Source organism: Aythya ferina (assembly GCF_964211825.1).
Source record: "Aythya ferina genome assembly, chromosome: 1".
In the NCBI taxonomy this organism is placed as follows: domain Eukaryota; kingdom Metazoa; phylum Chordata; class Aves; order Anseriformes; family Anatidae; genus Aythya; species Aythya ferina.
Window position 1 is genome coordinate 103,853,422 of NC_140296.1, and position 20,755 is coordinate 103,874,176.

Here is a 20,755-nt window from a genome sequence, read left to right on the forward strand (position 1 = left end):
CGAAGTGAAGACAAGATGCTACTACAGTGTGGAATAAGACAGCGCAGTACGGGATGCAAGCACGATTAAGGGAAGGCATAAAGACAAGCTTAGAGGAAAAGAGAAAAATTTGCACCTTCAAATCCCACATCGTGGTCCAGGCCCCACTGAAAGCGCTGGCAGAGATCTCCCTGCTGCAGCAGTTGTCAAGGAAGGGGACAGAGCCACAGGGCCAGGGCAGGACAGGAAAGCCCAGGAGCTGCAAGCAGGTTGCCGAAGGCTGACATTTCTGTACAAGGGATGACCTGTCCCCAGAGAGCAACCTGCTGATGGGAGCAGATCTTGCAGCAAGTCACCAAACAGGCAGGCTTGTAATTATTCAGGCTTTCTTTTGCCCGCTGCAAGTTCCCAAGAGCCCGGGTGCTTCAGCACACTGGCTTTGCCACACGGCACGAGCCGTACGCCTGCATCTGAAGCACACGGAGAGAAACCCAGGCACCACAAGGCACTGCTGGCTGCACGTTCCCGTGCCCTGGTGAGGTGGAAGGTGCGGGGCCACCTCCAGCTGCCCTGCAGGCACCGGGACATCGCACCGAAACGGCCTGACCCCAGCAATGTCATTGCTATGGGTACGATGGCATACAAGGGGAACAAAACAAAAAAGGGGGAAACAGTTTACCCACCAGATCCTGTTTATTCATCCCAGCTTGCTGGTTCCATCTGAGTCACCAGCATGACTAGCGCGGGCAGAGTTGTCCCTGTATTAGGCCAATATTTACAGCAGAAAGAAAACGAAGCATTGCAAGGAATTGCTAATGAGATGTTATCACAACGCTGTGTAGAGCTCAAGCAGCACTCCGATGCGCTTTATAAATAATTAGCAAATTCCCTTTCACAACAGCCCTGTGAGGCATTATCCCCGTCCTCCGCACGGCCAGGCAGAGAGCAAGTGGTTTGCTCACGGCCACGGTGCTGCCGCGGAGGCAGGGTTATAACCGGTGGCGCTGCCCTCGGGGAGAGCTGCTGCATCCTTCCCCATCCTCCCTGCCCCAACAGCAGGGACAAACTCCCTCCAGCACCGACTCACCCCGCACAGGAGCCCCCGAGGAGGGGCAGGGACGGAGGGGTGGGGTGGAATCGTGCCACCCGCAGCGGGCCCGGAGGAAGCAGCTCTGCGAGACTTCCCCTTTCCTAGATCCCCTTTCCAGACGCAGCCAGCTCTAAAGGCCCCCGGCTTCTCATGGCCCGCTCCCTCTATCCCAAAAGTGGCACAAACGGCACAGAAACGTGCACAGCTGCCTTTGCTCTCTGCCGGATGCACGTTAAGAAAGCAGGCAGCAGCGCAGCTATTTTAGATAAGCCGCATAAAAATAAAAGATGCTGCTTGACTGTGCGTGCTCTCATTTTTAGAAAACACACTCCGATTTATTTCTTCTTTTTCTTTTTTTTTCCCTTCAAATCCTTCTAGCAGATGGTAAAGAACCTCTCCTCAATGTCCTTGCAATGTGGAGAAGCCCCAGCCTGGTCTGAACCTCACCGTAGCAGAGCACCACGCGGGAATTACAGAGTTTGCCACCCCCTGGACACCTCCAAGGTTTGAGGAGCTCTGCCTGCTTTATGCCTGAGTGCCTTCACTTCCTCTGCTTTGCCAGCTAACTCGTTCTAGCTACTTTTGGGGTCTTTTTCCCCTTTTCCAGGCCCGTATCAAGCCATTTAATTGACAGACAGTCACAATTTTATCAGAAAGCATTTGCTATATTTATACATCGCAGCCGTGGAAGGATCTGATCCAGCCAAACCATGCCGATGACAGCGGCAGACACACGGCAGAACAAACCTGGAGGGCTTCTGGACGTAGCACGGAGGCCAAGAGCAACGCACAGCAGAGGCGTGCTGAGAGAGGATAGCATTTGGAAAGGCCACGGGAGCATTTTGCTTTGAAATGCTTCAGAATTACAGGAAATTGTTCAGACTCCCCTGTTAAGAAAACAAGAAACTGAGAAGCATGACCAGGAAACGCTGTTTAAGCCTTGGCTCTTTTTTTGTGGTTAGCAGATAGGGAGAAGAGATGCAGGAAAAAAAAGGAGGAGGAAAGCATGAAGCAACTGGAAGTGTCTTCTCTGAACCATGGTCTGAAGTTTTTCACTTTCTCTTGATACCAGTAGATTTAACAGAAAACTGAGTGTCTCCAAATCTTGTTCCAAAAAGTGTTTGGAAGAAGGCCACAGCTTCTTACAGACAAAGCAGGAGAAGTGTATGAACCGTGGTTCTCAATGTCCTTGCTCCTGCAAGCCCACGGAGCAATCCCAAATCAGTGGCGACCCTGAGGGATGATACCTCAGTACATACATGTGGTGTTAGACACTAACCTTTGGAAGACCCGCACCTAAGAGCTGACCTGAGCCCACAGCCACCAACCCCACCGCTACTTGCCCTCTGCTTTATACTTGCACAAATGTATGTTTAAGTGCTCAGGGATCCATAATATCCTCTAACACTAGGAGTTCAGCTACAGATTAACTACTGAAGCAAGCCCAAGGGCAGAGACCTGCCCTCTTACACTGTCTCAAACCCTGTCCTCTGACAACCATGATCATTTCAGAACTGTTGATTAATTTTCCACACCTGAACTTTTTTTTTTTTTCTCCTTTTGAAGTCCTGCCTGTTCCTTTTCTTTGTTACGAGTTTTTTTTCAGTCTTTGCCTGTTACTTGACCATTGAAGCCTGGCTTGTGATTAAATACAGCGTTTGGAAGCCTGACTGCAGTGCTGCCTGCTCCAGGTGCTCCAAGGGCACGAAGCTCTAGGAGATGCCAGTGACTCAGGACAGATGCTGCTCTGCAAAAGTCTGCGTGACCAAAGGTATTTCCCTCCCCTGTATCTGCATAATTCCATGTGGAAGGGCTGCATGGTGTAAATAGCAGCAGGTATGTGTTGCTCTGGCAGCAGATGAAGGAATGGAGGACACAAATCCACTGCAGAGCACTACGGTAGCTTGATTTAAGCAGTCGCATGACTTGCACAAAAACAGTGATCAGATATCATAAGGTTAAGTGCATCAGGAATGCTGCACTTGGAGAAATTACTGCTCTAGCCCAGGCCAACTTCTGCCACTACAGCAGCACTGAGCAGATAAGGGAACCCTTCAGACTGCAGTGGTCACGTTCCACATTTTGGGGCGCAGCAAAATTTAGCTGAGCTTAACTGAAGGTGAGCCGAGGTCAGGCCAAGTGAATCTGGGTGCCACAGGTGGGCCTCACAGCACACCCATCGGCTGCAGCCCAGGGGAGCCTCCTGCATCAACCACAGATGGGTGAAAGCTCTGGGGAGACCCCTGCCAGAGCAGAATAAAAGCCAGGGAAGGCCAAAGGTCTCCTGCAGCCTTCCCATGAGGTGATCCCACGGTGCGAGTGATCCAGAGCCACTCCAGGAAGAGTGGCTCCTCTTCTTCACTTCTGCCCCACTCTCCACATAGGTCCTTAGGGCAGCTATCACCTGGGGCACCATCCTTCAGGACACAACTGAAGAAGCTCTAAAGCCCACAGCAAAACAGCACATCCTCATAGCTGGTAGGCAGGTGTTAATCAGGGCTGTCAGTCGATCGCTGGACTTTGGAGAGAAGAATCCTAATGCCACGGTTTCCTGAGGCCCTGAGAGCTCAGCAGGTTCCACGATACCTCCTTCCACAGCAAAAATAACACCGACAGACAACGCAAAGCACCAAAACTAGCAAATCCACCAGGTTTCTACATCTTTTCAGGGAATTTTGACGGGTTAACTCCTCCCCGACACATTTTAAGCTAGAAGGTCTCAATCTGTCCCTTTGCAGCCAGCACACACCATAATGGAAGCTCTGGTTAACCTCAAGCGCAAGGCTGTGCTCAAGCCTAACGCAGATCTCTGCGGCACACTCAGAGGGGCAGAGACCAACGAGCAGGGAACTTTGCAAAATGTTTCTTAAACTTCAGTCAGCCTTCAGCAGAGTACAAAGGAGGTGGAAAGCAGCTGCCTTCCCGGTGCTGGGACAAACTGCCCCAATGCACTGGAAGAAGAGATGATTTCAGATCACGGTAGGAAGCACCAGGCTGCAAAAGAAGTTCTCCCTCCTATGTCAAAGCCTCCAAAGCTTCAGTACTTGTGTAAAGCTGAGCACCACACTTACAGATTGTGGTACCGAGGAGCGAATGGTGACTTACTGTTACTTGAACAGGCACAGAAAGCTGCTGCCATTGCTGCTGACCGGTCCTCTGGTGCAGACGGGCAGTCAGAGGCCCTGGGAGGTAACAAAGAAACGTGCCCAAGGACATGTAGGTGCTGTATCCACGCCAGCACCTGATGGCCCTTTTGATATTAGTCACTATTTGATATGATGGAATGGGAGAGAAAGGCAAAGAGAAGGAAAAGAAAACCACACACGTCTTTCTCTTTGTTGTTTTTTTTTTTTAGATGCACTGTCAGTCCATACCCCAATAAATGTCTGTGCATCTCTTCATGACATAAATGTCAGCCTTGCGGTAAATTGGAACCTCGGGACTGCTGCACTGGCAGAATTAACATATTGCACATACAAAACATTTCATTATCCACGGCAAACTGTACGCACTTTCACTCCAGGGAAACTGGAAATGCCACCCAGTCTCACTATTGTTTTCTGTTAACAGGCTGACAGCCCTGCCATGCAGCCACACACTGGGACATTGGGTTTGATGATGTATCAGTCTTCCAGTTTCATTCTTCTCTCTCTACAATGCTGACATTTTTTTACATCTTTTTTTTTTTTTTTTCCTGTTTGTTCTGGTTTTATCTTTATAGATGTGCCACATTACCAAATGATTTACTTGAAAAAACTTACCCTGGGACAAACACAAAACGGGGCACATTTGTCAAGCTGAAAATACACCAGAAGGAACCCACTGTGCTCTCTGCAATATGGGTGGAAGGCGATTCGGAGGTAAGAAAACCTCAGACACAACAGGCAAGGCTCCAACCCATTTACACTAGTGTCCGTGGTCAATACTGATGCACTCGAGAACTGAATCTGTTCCCTTCTGTGGCTTCAACTCACTGCATTTTTCCTTCCCGCTCATCGGCTGGGCTGGCTGTAAACTCAACCATTTGCATAAGCCACAGATTTTGTCTGCCTCTTTGAAAGGTCAAAAATTAGAAGCAGTGCAAACAAACACACATGACAAATAGGCCAGCTGGCAGCAATTTGGAGTGACCACATGGAGGAAGTGTGGAAGCGAATCAGGGCAGGACAGGAACCTTTAACAGCCTGGGTCTTACACACATATTGCAACTTACAGGCTGCCTCGGGGGAGTTTTATTATTATTTTTTAATCAGCTTTGTATCTTTGCAAAGATTAGTGACCAGCTACCCAGATTTAGCACTGTCGTGTTCCCATAAACATTTCCAAATATATGTTCTTTGATAAAGGATGCAGCTGCTGGCACCATTTTTCACATAAACATTTCTCTATGCATTACATTGCACATTACTAAGGAGTCTTCGTGTTTTTATTCCTAAGAGACCACTCGTGCTCTTCTGCAGGGTATGGGGCATCACCCTGGGCCTGAGAAAGGAACTGGGACATGAGCACATTATAGTGGGGAATAGCAGCTGTGAATGGATGCACAACTAAGACTATTTAGAAAAAAAAATAACAACAAAAAAGCACTAGGGTTGTTACTCACATGGGGGCGTCACAGAAGTAAGGAGGAAGGTTGGGAACCATTTGCCGTCCCGTGCAGCTCCTGCAATGGAAAAGAAAGATGCAGAGGTCAGCTGCAAAGAGCCAGGCAGCCAGCTGCACGGCTGGCGTGAATCCGCCTGCCCCTCGATACCTGCAGCAGACCTCTGCCAAAGTTTGGCTGTTTGGGAGTGGAGGTGGGAGCCGACTGACAGCATCCCAAGCTACCACCCGGCTGGGATCGCTCCTTTGGAACCCAATCCCCCGGGTGCTGTAACACCACCAAGCGTCCCCCAGATAAACAAGCCTCCCTCCCCACCTGCAGAGCAATTTCCATCCAAGTGAGCCATCTTGCACCGGAGTTTAATGCTCTCTCCACGGCATCCCCCTCCACCACGGAAATCCGTGCCCGCTGCTCGAGGAGCACGGTTAATCTCTGCAGGCAGATATCGGCCTCCAGAGCTGAGAAAGCGACTTTGTTCTTCAGGAGCTGGGAATTTAAAACGCCCCAAGTTGCAATGCCTTGATGCATTCGGTAAGCTGAACCCAAAAGGAAGCACCTGCTCGCTGAATAGCCCCTAATGAAAGCCCCGCTGCTGCTCCACGTGCGCCTCACTCAATGTGAGCGGCCCCTCGGTGGTTAACAACAGGCTGGCCACAGCCAAAGAGCTGCATGGCAAAAAGGAGGCTAGGTTGCTGCTGAGAGCAAAGCCCTTCTGTGACTTGTCTCAAAGGGGAACCTCCTCAGGCCGGAGCCGATCCCTCTGGGCTCAGACCTGCAGAGGAGGCAGCCAAAGGCACCCCGAGAAGACACGCGGCCCACACCGGCCTCCTGGCAGGAGCCCAGCTTGCCCCCCAGAGGCAGATTTGGGGCCCAGGCCCGGGTTTGAGCTCCCTTACAGCCACCACGACGTCTGCTCTCTCAGCAGAGCCAGGCTTTCAGGAAAGAAACACTCCCAGCACAAACACTGCCCCTCTTCCAAATCTCCTCCGCTCGCCCCTCGGCCTGGCCTCGCTGCCCGCACCCCTGGCCCACCACCTCTCGGTGCCTCCTTCCTTCGGGGCCGAGGGGCAGAAGGGGCAGACAGGCGGGCCACGAACCACACCAAGCAGACCCCGGCTTCTCAAAAGATTAAACAAGACGTGTTTGGGCCTGTGAATTAGCCACAGTTCTGCCAGCAGATCTATAAGCAGTTTCCTTCCTTGTGTATTTCATGTACAAGCAACCTTTGGTACCTCACGACCTCAAGGTTCCTGCCTTCTCCAGCCAGGACTCCCCTCCATGAGGGCTGCAGCCCTCTCAGGGCCCTGTTCTGCCTCCTCTATGAGAGCCTTTTCTTTTCTTTGGCTATTCCAGAAGTCTGTAGTGAAACCCACGCGTCTCTAGCAGCCCCTGTAAATCCCCAGCCCCTGTTTGATGTAAAGAGGCCGTGGCAGTGTGGTATCACCACACCGTGCCTATCCTCATGACATGTAACTCCAATCAGCAATCCTATTACCCGTGCTCCTCGCGGTTGTGCAGAGATTTAGCCCTCAGCTCCCCATTGCTTTATCTCTTTGCGTGTTTGCCAGTGCAGAAACAATCTAGGGCTGTAGACGGGTCACGTCCAAATGCTTCTCCTATCTTGCTGCCAATCTGGAAAGAAAAGCAACCGGCACGTAGCCTGCACTGCGCTGTTGAGCTCCCCAGCACAGCAGCCAGACGGGAGCTTCCAGGCACAGAGACAGCAAAGGGACAAAACCAGGGCTATGAAGCCCTGGTGAGGGGCCTGGAGCACAAGTCCCGTGAGGAGCAGGGCTGAGGGAGCTGGGGGTGTTTGGGCTGGGGAAGAGGAGGCTCAGGGGAGGCCTCATTGCTCTCTGCAGCTGCCTGACAGGAAGGTGTGGGGAGCTGGGGTCGGCCTCTGCTCACAGGTAACCGGTGCTAGGGCTATAGGGAATGGCCTCCAGTTGTTCTTGGGTCATCTCCTACGCCTACCACCACAGCCCTGTTTGAATGCTGCCCTGCTGTTCACCTGCTAGGAAAACCCTCCCTTTCCCGCTGCGGTACCCCTCCTGTGCTCTTGCACAAGAGCTGTCTCTTACCTCATCCCATTTTTCCCTCGTGTGACGCCTCCACCACATTCCTGACAACTCACAGGTTACTCACTACTGCAAGTCTGAACCCTGGCTCTGCAGCACTTGCCAGCAAGACGGCTGTGTCGCCGTCAGAGTATCAGCACCGCTTCCTCAACATGCTGCAGCCCAGGGACAGCTGATGGAGTGGGCAGCTCAGGCTAGAAATCTGCCCTTTTCCATTATTTCCACTATTACTGAGGTAGTTACACCTGCAGATGCTTTGGACTTGCCTTGAAGCAGCTGTACTCGAGGAGCACTGCCTCAGGATCGCAGCGTGGCTGAGGCTGGCAGGGACCTCTGGAGATCCAACCTACAGCAGGCTGCCCAGCGCCACGTCCAGATGGGTTTTGAAGATGCCCAAGGAAGGAGACTCCACAACCTCTCTGGGCAGCCTGTGCCAGTGCTTCATCACCTGCACAGTGAAAAATCGCTTCCTGATGCACATGCACAGAGAAGGAGTGAGACAAGCGGGCTTTCAAAGGGTTTTATTCTGCTCTGAACACTGACCATGACGCTAAACCCGGGAGAACTGCAGCCAGGTGCTGGTCCCACTGGTGCCTGAAAACACCGCCAACAACGCCAGGTTCCTCTTCAGCCACGTGGCGTGGAGCACCGGTGCTGACAGCAGCGAGGCAGCAGGAACACAGGGCCCAGCAAAGGAAAAAGGGGGTAACAGTGTCTCCTTCAGCAGCAGCCCAGGCTTGGAGCACACACACACGCACACGAGACTTTCCAGCAAGCAATTTTATTTTCTTCCGAAAAGCAAGTCCCAACAGCTAGCGTGCTGCAATGAGCCCGAGCCACGATCCCTCAGCACCTCCAACGCTGCTCAGAAGGGTTTGTCCTCGTGTTTTTGTTTTTCCCCGTAAGCCTCTAACGCAGACTGCAGGTTTGGCTTCAGCACCCGTGGGGAACACCTCGCCTTGCCCCGTGAAGGCAGCATCCCCCCGCAGCCAGGCATGCCAACTAACCAAGCCCCGTTTCGCTCCCAGCGCTGTGGCTACACGAGCACGCCTACGCTTGTAGCAGCAGGAGCTGGCTGTCAGGGCTACCTTTTGCAGATCCCCTCGCAAACAAGCTCGCAGATTCCCCAGGGCTGCAGGCTCTGACCTATTTCAGGCTCCCCGCCGGTGTTTTCCAAAGGGGCGATTTCACCCCTAGAAAGCGGGGAGTCGCTCAGTCAGCACCAGGCCGGGCGCGAGGATGTTTAGCTCGATAATGCAGCTGTCAGTGGGATTTTGAAATGTCACTCCCACACCTAGCAGATGCAGCTTGCTCACTCCTCGTTTTAGAAAAATGTACTCGAGTTCCTTTTGTAATGGATGCAAAATGTTTCACAGGGCTGGAGCTTTATTTTGAAGGGGAAAAAAACACACACTACTCTCGTTCCCTTTCAATTGAAAGACATTTTAATTAATTCTCTTGAACATATTTAAACTGTTCTATCCCTTTTAAATACGCTTTTACAGGGACAAGCTATCTCCTTAAGTAAACCCCATATGGCACGGAGTTGAACTAAAAATCCCGAAAACCGAGACAAAAAGAGAGCTGATTCAAGAACAAGGCTCCTCCACCTGTCATTCTTGGCCCTGGCTTTGCCAAAGCTTAACATCTGCGAATAACTCCAGGAGGATGACCAAGATAAATGTTTGTACAATGTCAGCTTGAACATACCAATTGCTTTCAAACAATCACAACTGGAATGACAGCATGAAAAACGAGCGAGAGGAGACACCAAAACCCTGTGGGAGAAAGATGCTATGAGTTCCAGTCAGGTTTGGTGCCTTACCTTACACATGAGCTTACTTCAAGTAACCAAAACTCATCTCTTAGATGACCTTTTTTTCTTAAAAAAAATAAAAAATAATAATAATAATGTTTTTCAACCCACAGAACAATTGTGCCCCAAAAGCCCCACCAACCCACTTGTACTTTTCACACACTCTTGACCCCATAAAATTCCTTCCTCTGTTTAGGCTGCATGCGTGTGGAAGAAGAGAAGAGGCCCTGGAAAGCAGCCCCAAAGATTCCTACACCTTCAATCCTCAATATATGCAAACGAGATACAGGAAGAAAATTCATTTCTGACTTAAAAATTCACTTAGGAACAAACCTCTGATGCTTCTCTTGTTGGCAACTACATCTACTCTCCTGCAAGTCCTGACACCGAACCCCCTGGAAATTGGACTAGGCTGCTAGGAAAACTGCCGTGACATTTTCCAAGGGCCCAGATCTATGTACCCATATGGTTGCCTTTAACTTCATAAACCAAACAGATTGGATTTTTTTCTAAAGGTTAGAACACCGCTTGCCCTCTTTTCCATCACGCAAAGTTTAACACTGAACTCAATTGGTTTTGGTATTTGTACTATACCTAAGGCAAGGACCACTTTCTGATCAGCATTAAATTCAGCTCCTTCTTAAAACTCATCGCAGTCCCCTCAATTGCTGTTCTGTTTTCACAGGGGGTTGGCTAAATGTTCTGCGTTGAGAAGAAACACATAGTGTCCATACATATAATGTGTGTGTGCATATATGTATATATCTGAGCCCATGAACCAGTTGCTAACACTTGGCTGGAGGAAGCAAGAGCACTAAACCCTTTATCGAATCCTGGGTAGCTGTTGCCTGCCATTACACAGTTGGCAGGCTTCCCTTACCAAATTTATGCACTAAAATTAGCTCTCACAATTGCAATCAATTGTAACAGTCAAGCACGAGTAATTCAGAAAAGAGAAGGTAAGCACAGAAAATGACGTTACAGCGCTGCGGCGATCTTTGATTTGTTTATAATTACGGGCAGCCTTTGCATCCATCGGCCGTGAGGCTGCAAGCACACAGCCTGTACGCGGAATAAATTATTGTCTCGAAGCTTCCTTCTGCGGTGTCCCAGAACACTTCCTTGCCGTTGTGTTCTTGGCGTGCTCTCCCCTGCCTCAGAAAAGGTCTCGGAAAAGGAGCTGCAAAGGGATCCTAGAAGCTCTCTGGCGAGGAAGATGCCCATCTCTGCCTCCCCAGGCCCCATGTTTACCCGATACCTCTTGGATGGCTTCACATTGCATGCACGTGGGTCGTGGGAGCACATTCTTCTTCTCCTTGCCCCCATTCCTGCAGACCAGTGGCTTAGGTGCCGCTGCTCTCCCTGCCTGCTTCGCCACCTTCCTCGCCCACGACCCATCGGGAGGACGGGGACGGGGACGGCCCGGCCATGGCTCTGGGAACTCCCCAGGGCCGAATCCTGGCCCCAGCACCACCTGTGGAGCAGCAGGGAGCACCGGGACCTTTCCAGGAGAGGAGATGAGGGATGGGACCCTGGAGCAGCACCGGGGCTGCTGGTGGCATTAACAAGGTGCAAGCAGGGACGCGTGCATCCAGTTTGAACACACAAGCTTTTTCCAGGGATCCCTTGCTATGACACGGGGAAGGGTTAGCAGATAAAAGCCATCTCACCCACCAACAGCACGGCATCAGTAACCCTCCCCAAAACGATCTGCATCGCCATGAATGGCTCTGAGACAACTCCCCAGCGACTTGGCTGGTAGGCATATTTTTTACCATCCTCCCTGGCGCAGATGGTATATATTGCGTGTGGTACGGTGCCAGAGCAGAAATCAAAGTTACAGGCAGCTCTGTACAGATTTTTCCCCCCCTCTGAAACAACAACTCATGAAACTAGTAATAAATGTTATATTGTTTGGAACGAGAAGCAGATAATGTATATAAACTTCTGGAAACTAAACACATATGGCAGGAATATGCTGGAGAACACAGAATACCCTAGAGAATGCAGATAATGAAAAGCCCTCTCTCTGCAACTCAGAGTAAATATTATATCTGATTGTCCCCCCTCTCCCACATCCACACGAGCAAATCAATGTCTGGCAACCCCCTCGGATCCCAGCAGTTCTCTGTTTTCTGTACTAACAATCGACGTAACTTCTGGCCCCCGAGAACCTACATCTTGCATGTCATCACATATTTATGCTGAATTACCTACCACTGCTTTCATTCACTTCTGAATTTTATTTTATGTTGTTGTTTGTTTTTTTTTTAAAGAGGTCACAGCTGAACTACGAAGGAGCAAACCTAGACAAACAAGCGTATGGCACTGAAGGCACACTCTGCTTTTGCGAAGACAGGAGGCAGAAAAGCTTGCGTGGTACAGCTCGATCAAGAAGCCAAGTCCTGAAGCACTACACATCTGCCTCCCTACCTCAGCCCCTACCAGGGAGCACTGCTCTGACCCAGACCTACTGCGTTTAAGAGAAAAACAAGCAGAAGACTCACTATTCTTTGTATCATCTAGAAGCTATTTACAGTAGTCAACATAAATCAGATTAAACCTTCCTGGACACAATACAGAGCCCACCAACAACAGCTTAAGAATTTTCCACTGACTTCATCGGGCTTTGGCCCAAGCCTTTCATGTAGCTCCTCACTGATCTCCTTCACGCCGCGGAACTCACATTCGCAATCCCCATCAGATAAAGCCAAGGAGGCCTCGCAGCAAAGTGCCCAGAGAACAAGCTGCCTCCTTGGCAAAGTCCACCACCGAGTGAAGGTATCGGCACTGTCAGCAACGGATTTAGTGCAATCCCGAGACAGCGATAGGGGCAATTTGCAGAGTAAAGGCGATCTGTGACTGCACAAAGAGCCTCATGCCCAGCATTTTGGCACGGTACATTTTGTGATTCATCCTGGCTTGTATCAGAAATAGATGGCCAGCAGGGCTAGGGAAGTGAATGTCCTGGTGTACTCGGCTGTGCTGAGGCTGCACCTCGAGCACTGTGTTCAGCTTTGGGCCCCTCGCTACAAGAAGGACATCGAGGCCCTAGAGCGTGTCCAGAGAAGGGCTACAAAGCTGCTGAAGGGCCTGGAGCACAAGTCCTGTGGGGAGCAGCTGAGGGAGCTGGGCTTGTTTAGCCTGGGGAAGAGGAGGCTCAGGGGAGACCTCATTGTGCTCTACAATTACCTGAAAGGAGGCTATCGTGAGGTGGGAATTGGTCTCTTCTTCCAAACAGCAAGTGGTAAGACAAGGGGAAATGGCCTTAAGTTGTGCCAGGAGAAGTTTAGGCTGGTGATTTGGGAAATCTTCTTCACTGAAAGGGTTGTGAGGCATTGGAACAGGCTGCCCAGGGAAGTGGTTGAGTCACCATCCCTGGAGGTCTTCAGAAAACATGCAGATACAGAGCTCAGCGACATGGTTTAGCGGTGGACTTGGCAGCGCTAGGTTAAAGGTTGGACTGCGTGCTCTTGGAGGGCTTTTCCAATGAAAATGATCCTAGGATTGCTTTTTCCTCTCTCTGAAGTGAGCACTGCAATGGGTTCTCCTGTAAAACCCAAATTAATTGATTTTGTTGGCTAACAGATTGAGCTGCACCTGCAGGTTTGAATCACTGTGCCCCTCCACATCTGCAGGCAAACTATCCGTCAGCAGAAGGTGGCTGTCAAAACTGATACCAGAAAACGAGAGTTACAAAAAAACAGTATTTTTTATTAACATGGGAAGCCTTTCAGGTGAGGGCTGCAAATTTCTTTTCAAAGGAGCAGAGAAATCCCAAGAGCCCCATCAACCCAGTGGCCATCCACCCGAGGGGACCAGGTCCACCAGGCGGGAAGGCAGAGCAGGAACCTGCCCCAGGGCTCCCACCTCCCAGCGATGCCCCAGCCACATCCGAGGCGACGCTCATCCCTTCGTTCTCCCTCTGACACAAACCCAGGTCTACATCCAAGCACGGTGAGAACATTTTTGGTATGATCCAGTTTTACAAGAGAGAATTTATGTTTCCAATACAACTGTGATTAAAAGTTATGCAAAAAACCACGGGGCCGTTGCCAAGTTATTTAGAATTCCTCCTTTTGAGTTTGCATTAAGATTAAAAGGAAAAACAGCTGAAGGAGAGGGACTTAAAAAATACATGAAGTGTAACGGATAGCAAGGAGGTGGCTAGAGGAAAGAAAATGGAGAACTGAAGCCGATAAGCAGGGAAGGGGAATACAACGAGGTATCAGGCTGCAGAACGTCCTCCAAAAGCAACGACAAACTAATCACAGCAATTGGCACTGCCACAACAGCAGGCAGCAGCTGAACACGGCCCTATAAACCCTCATCCTCCTGCAGGGCCAGGGAAAGGCAGTGATACCCCCAACACTGGGTCTGCACTATTTCTAAATTGGAGAGATGGGGAAAAGAAAATGGTCATGCTCCTAAAGCATCTTAAATATTTCCCGGACTAGCAAAATGAGAAACAAACAGAAATAGCAGCAGAAACTTACACACCCACACAGGGAGAAAGGAACGGCCTCCGTAACCGGCTGTCCCTCTCCTCCACGCACCCGGGACTGGAGGTCCCCGAGCAGCCCCTTAGGCAGAGAGCTTCGAACACGGCACGGCCTACCTGGGCACTACACCTCTGTCAAGAGCAGGTGCTCCGCGAGCAGATGCCTATTCAGATAACGAGCTGTAAATAAAACCACACGCATGGCTACACAGAAGAAATATTTTGGCTTCAAAGGCATTTTTCTTCAGCGTGTAAACACGGCAGGAAATTTCTCTCGTGTCTCAAATAGCATTGCTCTGCACACAAAGTCAAGTCTACTCACGGTATGGTTTATTTTGCTCCACCGGCTGGAAACAAAACGCCAGCCTTCAGCCACTCGGAGAGACCGCGGCGAAACGTCCTGAGGTTCAGAGATGCTCTGCAACGATGGGCAAGTTATTTTTGGAAATCTATCTGGTTGCTAGGGCAAATTCTCGTAATGATGCGCACCATCCGCCAAGCAGGATCTGGTTTGCGATTCAGGAGGGGAGGAAGGATTCAGAGGAGGGATGACTAACCGGGGGTAACGTGAGAAGCCAAGTGAAATGCCGCACTACACAGGAACGCGGCTACGGCTTCCATCACGGCTCAGCTCAGCTCCCACCTGAAACACGCCGGCTTGTTTTGAGCCAACAGAGCCCGGATCGCAGGCTTGAAAGAAACCTCAGAAGGTCGGACAAGGCATCCTGCTGCCCCAAGGCAGGATTAACGACACCTAAGCAGTACCTTATGCAGGCCATACCACTACTGAACAATAAACACTTGTTCGTACCACTATCTCCCATCGGTTTTATTTGTCTTTACACAGGGGAGTAAATGAGGCAGACAGAAACGAAGCAATTTGCCCTCGATTGCACACTAAATCTCCTGCAAAATCTGGAAATAATTCCAGATGTTCAGAAGACCACAAATAACCCATTGATCGGTTTTCTAGGAGCTGTATCGTGGTCACCCTCTCTTTTTCAAAATTACCGGAGCCTCGGTTCACATCGACCTGTTACACATCTGGATAGTCTCACGCGCGTTAGAAAAGCCCACGGCAGTTTTTCTATCCACATTCTAAGCTTTCAGCTCTAGAAATAATCTTTTGAAGGTTAACAGATGGCAAAGATGGTAAAGCAAGGACAAAGGGAGGAGGGGGTCGTAAGATATTTTCCATTTTCTTCACTAACAATGAAGAATGGAAATGTGCACACTAACGTTAAAACACACCGGCTTTGGATGACACAGAGAGGAAAAGGTTTTTGGATGACACAAAGAGGCAAAGGGTGTATGATTTACATCTTAGTGCCATAGCTGCTGGTCAGCCTTGAGCTGAACTCAACCGAGATTGTCTGGAAGCGTGCATATCAAATTTAGGAAACTGCCACGCTCTTCTGGATAGAAGAGTGCTTTGCGCGTCAGAAGAAAGCTACTGTAATTAAAATAATATCTCCCTTACAACTGAGAAGAGAGAATATTTAATTAGGCTTTAAACTGTTGAGAAGAGGCTTATATAATAATCTTACTTAGGCCATACAGTCAAATGAAATGTGCCTACCAAGATCTATTCAGAAGTTAAGTGCACTTCACTGGTAACAAGTATCTCCCGGTAAAACCTGGCATTAAGACTAAATTAGCACGCTCTGCTCCTCCATTCTGATTTCTGAAATAAAAAGGCTCCGATTGATGAGAGATGTAAGCGCTGCAGAGACCGCGAGCTCAATGACACCCGGTAAGGCCCCGGGCTCCAACACCGCTGCTGTGCTCAGCATGGAGCACAGCCTCTTCACTGGAGTAACCACCGGCCAGGCAACATCCAGGACCTCATCCTTCTGTGCATCCTCAGCTCCCTGCCTTCCTGAAAGCAGCTTTGAGAGCTGCTTTTGTAAGGAGCCAGCCCAACTAGCCAGGCCTCCAGCTGCAGCTGCCTTCAAACCCCCTCAAACGGGACTGCTTTACAGGTGGGATCTTCCTCCAGAGTCGCATCCAGCTGCTAATTGTAGGTGCCCACGGTGCACTCTGCTGTGCAAACTGCAGCTCCTGAGTTTCCACAGTGCTCCAGAATCGCTACTCAACCCCTGTGAGGTCCACGCCGCGCATGTGGGCACACACGTGCAGCAAGGTAAGACATTTTCTTCGTCATTTTATGTAATGTCACAGAGGAGAGTGCTTCTGAGTAACGCTGCTTTGGAAAACAGAGCATGAATGCCACTGATCATAAAGAAAAAAATCATATGCACAAACGCTGCTAAGAAACCAAACACCTTCTCAAAGGAGGATTTGCCACTGAAAGGAACAGGAGTTGCTAAATGATCGGAGGGAAAATGCCTGCAGCTTTAACAGCCCGTGTAAATGGTTAAAATTCTCCTGGAGAGGGGCCTGCGGGGCTACACAAAGCCAACAGCTGCACAAACGTAAGGCTGGAGGGTACCAGGAGGTCTGAAGTGTTTTGGGGGAGATGCACACACAGGCTTACCTTGCCCAGCCTCCTGACAGGCCCTGCAGTTGTGAAGGGAGCTTTAATCTCCCTCAGATTTGTATAAACAAAGATCACAGGAACCATCGCATCCACCAGCCTGGGAACCAGGAACACGGGGATCATCTTTCACTTTGTAGCTTTCTGCTGGAGAGGAGGGAGGAGGACAGAGGGAAACGAAATAACCACGCAGGCTCCGGTGGCTCGACGTGAACGGGCCTGTTCCTGCTGTTCCCGTGGGTCATCGGGATAATTAAATCCTCTCTGACAGCCACGGGGCCGCGGCACAGGGCGCCTACGAGCGCCAGCCAACTGCTCCAGGTTGCACGAAGGCGCTGCTACGCGCTGCCACACGGCACCGCGCGCTGCTCAGCGCTGTCAGGATGGATCCTGATCCCAGGAGCCCCGCCGCAGCCCGGCACAGACCCTCCACGTCCCCGGGGACCCCGCGGTCCGACCACGGCTCGGGCAGCTCCCGTGTTTTTGGAGGAGTTTACGGAGAGGTCAGGCTGAGTCACCGCACTGCTGCTCCCAGCCTGCCTCCCCCGCTGCAGAGTTTCTAAATTAATCTGGGTCTTTAGGCTTGTCGGCTTTTATTGCCGTTTCTCTGAGCGAAGCACAGCTTTCACGCCACAAACTACAGGGCTGAAATCCCCAGATGTGCTCCGTAAGTGCCGCTTGCAATTCGCCCCTGCCCTCCTTCATCCGAGCGCGCTCCCTGAAGCGAGTCTTTAAATCTAGGGCAGGAAAGGCGCTCAGCTGCTGCTTTATCTCGCAGCCTGGACCAACACCCGGTGCCCAAACCCCTCCTTGGGAAGGCGGCGGTGCCAGAGGGCTGGAAATCTCATGTCTCTGCAACAGAACACTGTCAAAGGGACAATCCTTCACCTTTTTTTAATATAAATTCTTGACAAGAAGAGCTGCGTGTGTGCTGCCCACAGCCTCAATAATCCCCTCCACCTACCGAAATCAAGCAGGGCTTTATTTGGCTGCAGGGAGCGAGCCCAAGCCTAGAGACTCGCCCTGGCTGTCCTGTGACAACGTCGCACCTTTTCTCTTCTAGCTTTAGCTCAAGTACAGGAGAGGAAAGTGAATCTAGTGAAACTACGTTGAGCTACGAACTGGAAACTCTCTGTTAAACTAATCACGGCGCTGCGCTGGGGCAGGGGCGCGCTCCGGCTCCCTGTGACCAGCCACGCCACCGCTGCTGGCAGGATCGGCCGCTCGGCTGCAGCAGCACGTACCTGTTAGCACTGGCAACTTACAGCTGGAAAATATTAGGGAGGGCTGATTAATTGCTACAAGACGAAGTTTCCATGCCTTCACTCCGCATTAACGGCTTCGCGGTTAACAAAGACCCTAGGGAGAAGCAGAAAAGAAAGAGGGAAGAAAGAAGAAAGCCCCCCCGACACATCTGGGGCCGGGAGCATCCTCCGAGGGCAGCAAGGCACACGGCAGCCTCCTCGGCAGGGCTTCACCTTCCATCACAAACAAGCGGGGCCTCCACGCTTCCAGGCCAGGAGCCAACAAACTGATGTCCCCCAGAGTCCCCAAATAGCCCCGGTGTCCCCCTGGCACCCCAACAGCCACTGCTGGGCTGGGAGAGCAGTGAGAGAGGCCACGGGTGGATGGAGCCCACACTGCTCATCCTCCTCTCCCTGCAGAGAGGACGGGTGGGGGCCCAGGCGTTGCCCCCAAGGCTGCAAACCTCTTGCTTGCACCCCCCTCCCTGGTCCAGGTGACAGCCTTGAGGAAAACCCCAACATCCTTCATCCGAGTGCAATGCTTGAGACTCTGGTCCAGCCTGTGGTGATGGGGACGAGCCGTACGGAGAGGAGAAAGCAAAAGTAAAGGTGCCAGCTCGGTTGTCACCTCCCCTGCACCCCTGCCTCACCCTTCTGTATGACTCAAAGGAGCAAAAGAACCAAAACCTCGCACCCCTCCCTCTGGAGGAGGGCAGGAACCTCGGAGTTGGCCCCGCCGTGCTGCTCGAGCTCCGTGCTGGGTGATTTGACAGCCCGTGTGCACAGCAATCGGCGTGGGCTCACTGCTGTGTGGGGCCGGGGGAGCAGCCACGACCACTGCCTGCCGCTCAGAGCTGTGCCGAGAGCAGAGAAAAAGCACAGCAGGGCCTGCAGTCACCTGCCACAAGCAGCCTTCCCAAGGTGCCATCACCCCTGGGTACGCTCCTGGAGCACCACGAAGGGTGTGTGAAGGCAGGGGCACGGGGCACACGCACGCACATGCATACACACACACACTTCAGCACACGCCATGTGACAGATTTTAAGCAGGCGAGACTCAGATGTGAATATTTCAGGAGGCATGGAAACAAGAAGAAAAAAAAGCAGTACACACTCAAACCGGCAAAATCTAAGAGCTGGCACAGCACAGAAGTTGCTCTCCCAGAATTAGAGTTTGTTTGTTTTTTTCCTTGAAAATACATCAGTAACTCTAAAAAAAATAATAACAACTTCTCCAAACAAGGTCTGACACAGCATTTGTACTCACCCTGGCAAGCTCTCTTACTTCCCACAGCTCTAACAACTTCTAGGTGAACACAGCAGCGCCGGGGAGTTCGCTAGCACTACTTGCAGAGAGGTACCTTGAGAGCAAAGGCTCCGAGTTTCCCTCCATGCAGTCCCACTAACACCTTTAATTCTCCTCTGGGAAGAGCACGAGGAGGCTCCCCAGCAGCAGGATGTGCACGGCTCCCCTGCAGGACGAGGGAACAGAGCTGAGGCGCGCAGCCCTCAGCCCCGCTGTGGCACGCGGCTTGCGTTTTATGTAAGCGTTTGTGGCTGTTGTTCAGTTCTGGAGGAGGGCTTACCATGGAAACTGCAAAGAGGTGCTTTGTTTAAGAGGCAGAGCGCGCTCCTGAGGGGCTGCTCGTCCCCCGTGTGCAAACACCTCAACTGCGGGCACGGCCTCGCCTTCGGACGCGTTCTCCGGAGCACGGCCAGCGCCGGCTGCAGACCGGTCACCGCACAGCACGACTGCACACGAAGCATCTCCCCCTGCCCTCCCCGAGCTCAGAAGCCAGGTGAAAGCAAAGCAGGGATCAGCTCCTTCAGGCGCCCATTAGGCGGGTCTGTGGGAAGTGCCAGCTCCTGCTGAGGGCCCGCGGGAGCGAGGCAGCTCCCAAAGTGCAAAGCCTCGGGGACCGCTCCCAGTCCTGCACGGCCCGCAGTCAGCAAGTGACCTGGTAATCCAATTAGGCGGCAACACTAACTAACGCAGAAGGAAACGGGGGAGAGTAAAAAGGCAGGGGGAAGGAATTATGTACAGACCAAAGCGTAGCCTCGTTGCTCCCCTAATCTGCAGCTGTGAGTGAGGTGTGGGGAGGATGAGGCAGCACCTTTGGGCCTGCCCTGCCGCGGGGAGCGAGGGTACAAGCGCAACACGAGTTTTAAGGCCGTGTTTTAAGCCACCTCCTGGCTGGGTTTTGGCCTCAGCTGGGCCGTAAGGTGGTTACAAACAAGACCAAGGAGCAAGAGATCTCTGGCACCGATGGATTTGTCTGGGGGTGTGAAAGAACGTGAAAACAATCACGTCAGTTTCCAAGCTGGAGGCCCAAGCTATGGCATTATCTGGGTCTCTGGAAAGGAATAAAAGCAGAATGAAAGAGAAAAGCTTTGTGTCTGCCATTGTCCTGGAAAATTAGCATTCTTAATAGGACAGTAAACATAAGGCTGGCTTCAGATGATGATAACTATCACCATAAAAAGCACGTTCAGCTTTTTATGGATTTTCCATTATCATAACAAAAGAGCACCGAGCATCTTGGCTGAACTGCTGGAGTTAAAAATGTGTAACATCTGACGCCTTAAGAGAGAGTTTTCTTAAAAGAGACTTTCACAAACAAGAAATGATGAGGATGCACTTCTCCTACCGCTGATCCCTCTTCTGAAAAACTTTCAGAGCATTTTTTTAAGTCTGGAGAGAGACATGGTTATTTTATCAGACCTGTGATCCCAGATCAAACCCGGACAGCAAGACCGGCTGCCCAACGCAGGCACCCAGCGCCTCAAGCCCAGGCCGGAGAGCGACCAAATTTGCAGGGAACAAAATATTTTCCCAATCCTCTCCATGGGCAATTAGCAGCACAAGCCTGAAACGTCAAAAGCTGACTCTTAATTACTGAAGTCAGCACTTTATGACTCCAATTATATTTCTACTGATTTCTGAAAA

General features: G+C 51.2%; 1 protein-coding gene across 7 annotated transcripts in view; it reads right to left on the bottom strand.

The window, feature by feature from the left end:
* TIAM1 (TIAM Rac1 associated GEF 1) overlaps positions 1-20,755 on the bottom strand; it is a 155,789-nt gene that overhangs the window by 113,772 nt on the left and 21,262 nt on the right. For 2 of the 7 annotated variants that reach the window (XM_084538674.1, XM_084538675.1), the window contains exons 1-2: positions 19,076-19,324; positions 5,673-5,732 (exon numbers count right to left, since the gene is read on the bottom strand). The gene's annotated coding sequence lies outside the window, so the exon portion shown is untranslated. Of the gene's footprint in view, positions 1-5,672; positions 5,733-14,389; positions 14,608-19,075; positions 19,325-20,755 lie in introns of those variants that run through there. The other 5 variants (XM_084538657.1, XM_084538672.1, XM_084538670.1 and 2 more) reach the window with 4 other exon arrangements.